Raw genomic sequence first — 7,952 nt, forward strand, 5'->3', positions numbered from 1 at the left:
AGATGTCTCCCTGCACATCCCAATGGGTCCTTTTTACAAACTCGGGGTCACCTCCTTAAACACCACATAAAGTCCTCCTGCCATGTGCATTAGTGCATGACTTTAATCCCAGAAACTCGGTAAGATGAGGCAGAATTTCAAGTTCAAAGTCAGCTTCAGCAGGAGAAAAGTATGAATCAACTCAGTGAGATCCTGTCTCTAAATAATACACAAAATAGGCCTGGAAATATGACTCATTGTTTGAGTGTTCCTGAGTTCAATTTCTGTACTGAAACAGTAATATAAAGACCATCCACGCTCACATCAATCACTCATGAATCCTCAATATATTCCTTAAAAGTCCTATAAAAAACCTCAAAGAACCTTCTATTCAATTCATAAAGTCTTCACTAAACATGTGAGTGTTCTTTCTTATTTTTATTTTAATTTATTTTTATTGTAAACAAATGGGATACATGTTGTTTCTGTTTGTACATGGAGTAACAGCATACCATTTGTGTAATCATACATTTACATAGGTTAATGATGTTTGATACATTCTGTTATATTTCACCATTCTAATTGGCGTGAGATGGAATCTTAGGGAAGTTTTGATTTGCATTTCACATATTACTAAAGATGGTAAACATTTTTTCATATGTTTGTTGATTGCTTATAGATCTTCTTCTGTGAAGTGTCTGTTCATATCCTTAGCTATTGTTGATTGGGTTATTAGTATTCCTGGTTTAGAGTTTTTTGAGTTATTTATATATTCTGGAAATTAGTGCTCTATATGAAGTATGAGTGCCAAAGATTTTCTCCCACTCTGTAGGCTTTCTCTTCACATTGCTGATAGTTTTCTTTGCTGAGAGAAAGTTATTTAGTTTGAACCTATCCCACTTATTGATTCTTGCTTTTATTTCTTGTGCTATGGGAGTCCTGTTAAGGAAGTCTGATCCTAAGCCAACATGTTGAAGATTTGGACCTACATTTTCTTCTATAAGATGCAGGGTGTCTGGTCTGATTTTAAGGTCCTTGATTCATTGGGAGTTGATTTTTTTGCAGGGTGAGGAATAGGTGTTAATTTCACTTTGTTGCATATGGATTTCAGTTTCCCAGCACTATTTGTTGAAGAGGTTATCTTTCCTCCATTGCATATCTTTGGCACCTTTGTCTAGTATGAGAAAATTGTATTTCTTTGGGTTTGCGTCCATGTTCTGTATTCTGTACCATTGATCTACCTGTCTATTTTGGTGCCAATACCATGACATTTTTGTTACTATTGTTTGCAGTATAGTTGAAGATCTGGTATTGCGATACCCCCTGTTTCATTCTTCCTGCTAAGTAATGTTTTAGCTCTTCTGGGTTACTTATTCTTTCAGATGAATTTCATGATTGCTTGCTCTATTTCTGAAAGGTAGGTCATTGGGATTTTAATTGAAATTGCATTGAATCTTGCACTTTTCATAGTATGGCCGTTTTGACAATATTAATTCTGCCTATCCAAGAACATGGGAGATCTTTCCAACTTCTAATATCTTCCTCAATCTCTTTCTTCAATGTTTTGTAGTTTTCATCTTTTACCTCTTTGGTTAGATTGATTTCCAATTTTTTTTTTTTGAGGCTATTGCAAATTGAGTTGTTTTCCTCATTTCCCTTTCAGCTATTTAATCGCTTGGGTACAAAAATGCTTTAGATTTATGCATGTTGATTTTATAGCCTGCTATTTTGCTGAATTCATTGATGAGGTCTAGAAGTTTTCTGGAGGAATTTTTTGGATCTTCTAATTATAGAATCATGTCATCATCAAATAGTGACAGATTAAGTTCCTCTTTTCCTATCTGTATGCCTTGAATTTCTTTAATCTGTCTAATTGCTCTGGCTAGTGATTCGAGGACAATGTTGAATAGAAGTGGTGAAAGAGGACATCCTGTCTTCTTGCCATTTTTAAAGGGAATGGTTTCAGATTTATTTTTCTTAAGAATGATGTTGGCCATGGGCTTAGCATAAATAGCCTTTACAATGTTCAGATATTTTCCTACTATCCCTATTTGTTCTAGTGCTTTGAGCATGAAGGGATGTTGTATTTTGTCAAACTTTTCCTCATGTTTCTCATTTCACAGGAGAACTGGTAAGCAATTGATGTGTTTTTCTGAGTGGAAGTGAATGTACCTGAATGAATGTAGGATCAAGGATGACTTTCAGTCACGATCTCTCTCAGCATCTGGATAAAATGTTGAAGCACTCCCTCACTGAAAAAAACAGGCATACCAAAGGAGGAACAACTTTCTCTGCCTCACCCTTTCCTGAGAGGATGCACAAGATCCATCACCTGAACTAGCTTGTCCATTATGCACAGGTCTCTGCTGTTTAGAATATCTCAAAAGAAAATGACAAAAGGAAAATTACAAAAAATTAGGATCCAGGAAAGTGTCAGTAGATTGTGAATATAATGGCTAGGTTTGCATGTGTGAATGATCCCCAAAATCTCCATTCGTACTCACCAATTGGATATATTCTCAATCCCACATAATCTTGCCTCTGCCCCTGCTCCTGACATCCTTAGATCCCTGATACAATTTTCTGCTCACAGGTCAGTTACATCTGTCTTCCTCCTTAAGTGAATAGGGGAGAAATCTTTCTCTTAGGACACACAGCTAGTCTTGGGCATTGACATGCATAAAAAATCCTTGCAAGATTATTGTGAAGAGGACAATTAAGAATTCCTGTAATGAATCTTGAGAGTAATAACTGAAAATATAATGAGCAGAAAATTGAAACTGGATGAGAAATGTTTTCTTTTTGCCACCATGTTTCACTTCTGGGACCCCAGTTCCAAGGAGCCATCAACACTTGCCTTTGCCTTGTTATATCTCACAACAGCATCCGGCTAAATTGCTGAAGCACCCCCTCACTGAGGGAAACAGGCATAGCACAGGAGGAACAACTTCCTCTGCCTCACGCTTTCCTGAGATGATGGGCAAGATCCATCACCAAAACTGGCTTGTCCATTATGCACAGGTCTCTGCTGTTTAGAAGTTTTCAAAAGAAAATGACAAACGGAACAATAAGACAAAAATAGAATGGAGGAATTAATCAGTAGATTGTGAATATATTGACTAGGGTTGCATATGTGAATGATCCCAAAGTCTCCATTCCTAGTCACCAATTGAGCATATTCTCAATCCCACATAGTCCTGCCTCTGCCCCTGCTCCTGGCATCTTTTGATCCCTGATACAATTTTCTGCTGAGGGATCAGTTACATTTGTCTTCCTCCTTAAGTGAAGAGGGGAGAAATCTTTCCCACAAGGCACACCGCTGATCTTGGGTATTGACATGCAAAAATGTTCCTTTGGGGCTTGATGTGAACAAGAGAATTAAGAATTCCTTAGGCATTGTTGGCTTGGTCATGAATGCATGTCTGCATACATTTTCACAAAGTATTACTGTAAGTGATTAATGTTGTAACTCAGAGTATTGGTTCCTGTGCTGGCTATATAGCCCGTCACGCAGAGTGCCTGCCTCGCATGCTCCAGGCCCAGGTTTCAGTCCCAGCCACTCTGTTAGTTTGGGAAAATAATAACAAAGAAACAAACCAGAGAGATTCTGAGGCTCCCAAATTTACATCCTCTCACCTCTTTTCTTTTCTCCTCTGCTCACAAAATGAATCAACACTAAAAACAGCACCAATTTCACATGCATCCCAAATCCACTGACACCTTTCAGTTGTCAAATGTGCTCCAAGAGAGCAGTGCTGCACACTCACCTGCATTCTTCACAGTACTACTTCCACGACCTCACTTGACTCTCCTTAGTTCAGAGATCACAGGTCTCTCATAAGTATGCTTTTGTGAATAATTCTTCACCATCTTCTTCCACTGTGCATTGTTCACCAGGTTTTGGTGGCAGGAAATTCAAAATGACACCCGCACTTCTGCCTGGTACTCTCCAGGATTCTTGGACACACTCCCATACTCACTGCCAATGAAGGGAACTTCCACACCTGAGCACTTTACACGTGAACCTCAATGTTAACTGGAAAACCAAGAGGTGAACACAAAAGACAACTGCTCTCGTCCCTGAAGTTTCTCAGACACTTTTGACGTGCAGTGGCTTGCATGTTACTTCTTGATGAGTAATGGTAGGATTTGGGACTGAAGTGATGTTAGCCTCTATTTGTAGCATTCAGGAGGATCACGGGGGATTTACAACCCACTCTCCCAATATCATTGGAGCTCCAGTGTCAAGAGCAATGGAGTCCTTTTATAGACTCTTGTTAATATAAATGGACTTCCTCAAGAGATGAAGTGTGGAATTGGGAGAAGCATAACAACAGCTCGGTTTGTGAGTTGATATCATGTTTACTGGGGATCTGGCTATGAATGCCTTGTGCTTTGGGAAGTAAGGAATGACATAAGAACCCCTTTTTGCAAAAAGTCATACCAGAAGAAGGAAATCAGAGACATGAGGCATATGGCATGTTGGCAGTGGATAGAAACAAGTCAAGAAAGAAAACAGATTTGACAATTTGCAAATGCTTTAGGTACGCTTTCCCTTCTCACTAATTCTATTAAAATGTTGGTTATTATGGATCCACTTCTGTTTTGATATTCAGGTTTTGTGGATGTAGGGTCTTCACACTTGAATATTTGTGGACCCCTTGGGGATTAATTTTCTGAGCTTGTGGTGAACTCTTCATTCAGAGAGCCAGGGATTGGAGTTGCATACCCCAGGATCAGCTGGTTTAAGTTGTAGGTCGTGGGGTAAGTGTTGTGATGATAGGATAGCCATTGCACATGGTACTTGTGCCAGAAAAAAGCTACAGTCAGCATATGTATATTTGGCTGTCCCTTGGGAACAAGAGAAAGAGACAGGAATTTGCATGAGCATTGATGCACCTTCAATAAAATTAGGGTCAGTTTTATGGTTGTATACAGAATGAATGGGCCATGACTTCTTCCTGCATTTGTAGTGTATGATGGGGCTGAAAATATGTCGTGGAGTTTGTGGGTTGACCATAAACAATGATGAGTTTCATAGTGTCTCTTCTCTGAAGTTGTTTTCCAATATGACACCCTCCAGCTTTTCTTGCCCCTCAAATGTCCTTACTCTCCCCTTTTAAATATTCAGCCTGGAAGCTTTGCACCATTCCACTTTTCAGCACGGTCTGTGTTCAAACCTGGTGTTATGTCCTGTGAAAATGTGCTCATGGTGCCATCACCAGGCTGTCATTTCATTCCCTGGCTTGTAGTCTGCCCCCTCCCAGGGCTGGTTAGAGGACTCCTGGCAATATCCCACAGGCCCTTGTGGCAGATGGGCATTTGTCTGGTCAAGAAGACGAACCACAGTGTGAATGGTAATTGGCAAGACATTTCTGCATCTACAGGTGTTTTGACGTGCCCCTGGAAAAATCTCAACTGGTAAGTTTCTGGGAGCATCGTAGTCGTAATGCAGCAGGAAAGGAAGAGGGGCCTGGCAGTTGGAGTGAGCACAGAACTACTCCTCTTGCTTGTCAGGTTCATGCTGTTCTCCATCCAACATGCTGAGTGAATGACTCCCTCCTCTCTTCATGAGCCACCAGAGGAGCCACACACCTTCACATGGAACATGGACATCCCATGTTCCAGCTGTCTTCTTTCCAGACTTTGTAGGTAAGGAGGGGTAACCCGATAGATGGAATGTGATGTGTTCAATTTAATGATCACTTAAGCCCCTGCAGGCTCTGCACTGCATGCTCTACTGAGCTGAGCGCTCACCACCCATCTCTCTATGTGACTGCTAGGCCTCTAGGCCAGTTTCCTGATGCAGAAGTAGACCCAGGTTCTCATTCCTGGAGGACTGGGATCAGAAGGCAAATCCACTGTTGCCAGTGATAAGCCTGTTGAGACAAGTCCTCTCAGGCACCCCTTGGTCCCAGCATGTTTCACTGGACCTTGTGGGGGCTAATAGCCTGCAGCAGGAGCCTGGTGAGGGGCTGTCAGCAAGAATGTTTTGGCCAACGAAGTGCAGCGCCACCTAGTCGGCCTGGGTGAAAGTGTGAGCTGTCAGACTTCAGTGGGAACCCTTGTCCTGCCTGGACATGGAGGGATTTATTGCCCACATGGCTGCATACTGCTTACAGCCTGGTTTCTCTTTGACCAGGCAACATTTATAGATTCATTACTTTAAAAATGCAAGATCCTGGCACCCGTTCCTTTCATTTATCCTCTTATCCTCACAGCTGAGCTGGTGCTTGTTTTGAATGTGGGCTTGAAGTGGCCAGGAGAGGAAGTGTCTCTGGTTGCCATGGGAACCTTGAGGCCACCATATTCTCAGGCCGCTCCTCTGTGACCTCAGTTGGAATCTGGGATGCAGGCACCATGTTGCATGAGCTAGTCATCAAAGTTAATGCTGCCCAAGGCTTCACAAAACCTCTGGGGTGTGCAACCAAGTGCCTTCTCCTACCGGAGACTAGAAGCCCTGTGCCCTTCCCAACCTAGCTGTCCAATGCCTGTTCCCTCCCCTTTGATTAGAGGAGTTCTCCCATGAATGTTTCTCATTTCACAGGAGAAATGGTAAGCAATTGATGCTTTTTTGTGAGTGGAATTGAATGCACCTGAATGAATGTAGGATCAAGGACATGACTTTCAGCCACTATCACTCTGTAATGAATCTTGAGTATAATAGCTGAAAACATAATGAGCAGAAAATTGAAATTGGATGAGGAATGTTTTCTTTTTGCCAAAACGTTTCACTTCTGGGACTCCACACCCCATGAGACATCACCACCTGCCTTTGCCTTTTTATATCTCACAAGGGCATCTGGCTAAATTGCTGAGGCCCTCCCTCTCTGAGGGAAATAGGCATAGCACAGGAGGAAAAACTTCCTCTGCCTCACACTTTCCTGAGATGATGGGCAAGATCCATCACCTGAACTTGCTTGTTCAATATGCACATGTCCCTGCTATTTAGAATTTTTCAAAAGAAAATGACCAAAGAAAAATAAGAATAAAATAGGATCATGGAAACGATCAGTAGATTGTGCATATAATTGCTAGGGTTGCATGTGTGAATGATCCCCAAAATCTCCATTCATAGTCACCTGTGGGCTGGCAGGAAGTCAAAGGGCATGCTTGGTATGCTTGGAGAAAAACAGGAAGCTATTACAATTGGCTACTTGTATGCTTGAGCTCATGATTGCTTGACCTTTAACAGGATTGGGTGGACATATCTGATCAAAATTGCTTATGCATGAGACTGCTTGTATATAGCAGGTGTTATCTGAATAATAAAAAAAAAAGTTCCTTCATGACAATCTGGGGTATACATGTCTTTATGTCCTGCTGGACGGTGACATTTGGTGGCCCGTACAGGGAACAGTGAGTGCTCAGGTAAGTAATAAAGGAGAAAATTTTTCACTAGCACAGTCAACTAGCAGTCAGCTAGCAGGTTTCCCTATTTGAGGAAACAGTGTCCTTAAGGTACTAACAGAAGTCTCCCCTAGTGAGGGAACTTAACAGAAGACTCTTCCAAGAGACAGCAAAGGACATCCTGTAGTAAATGAATGTGTGTAAGGGGTTAGTTGTGTTAATATTTTTGTTACTTTTTCTTGTTTGGTTTCTGTTTGTTCTTGTGGTGGTGATCAGAGAGGCCATATTATAGCCATGGGATCAAAAATTTCACAGATTTGCATGGAAGGTTCTCTTAAGGCATTGTTAAAAGAAAATGGAACTCCATTAAAGTCTAAAACTGCATGGACATTCCTTAAAACTATAGAAGAAGCCTGTCCTTGGTTCTTAGAAGAAGGACTCCTTACTGTCCCTCAGTGGGAGCGTTTAGGAAAGGACCTCCATAAACAAAATGAAAAAACGCCTCTCCCTCTTGGTACTTTGCCTATATGGACATTATTTCATTTCTGTCTGACTTCCAAAAATCCAAAATTTCAAGATCAACTAAGAGAAGGGGAAGAGATATTAGAAACTGTAAAAGAAGA

This window comes from Sciurus carolinensis, unplaced genomic scaffold (assembly GCF_902686445.1).
Source record: "Sciurus carolinensis unplaced genomic scaffold, mSciCar1.2, whole genome shotgun sequence".
Classification (NCBI taxonomy): Eukaryota; Metazoa; Chordata; class Mammalia; order Rodentia; family Sciuridae; genus Sciurus; species Sciurus carolinensis.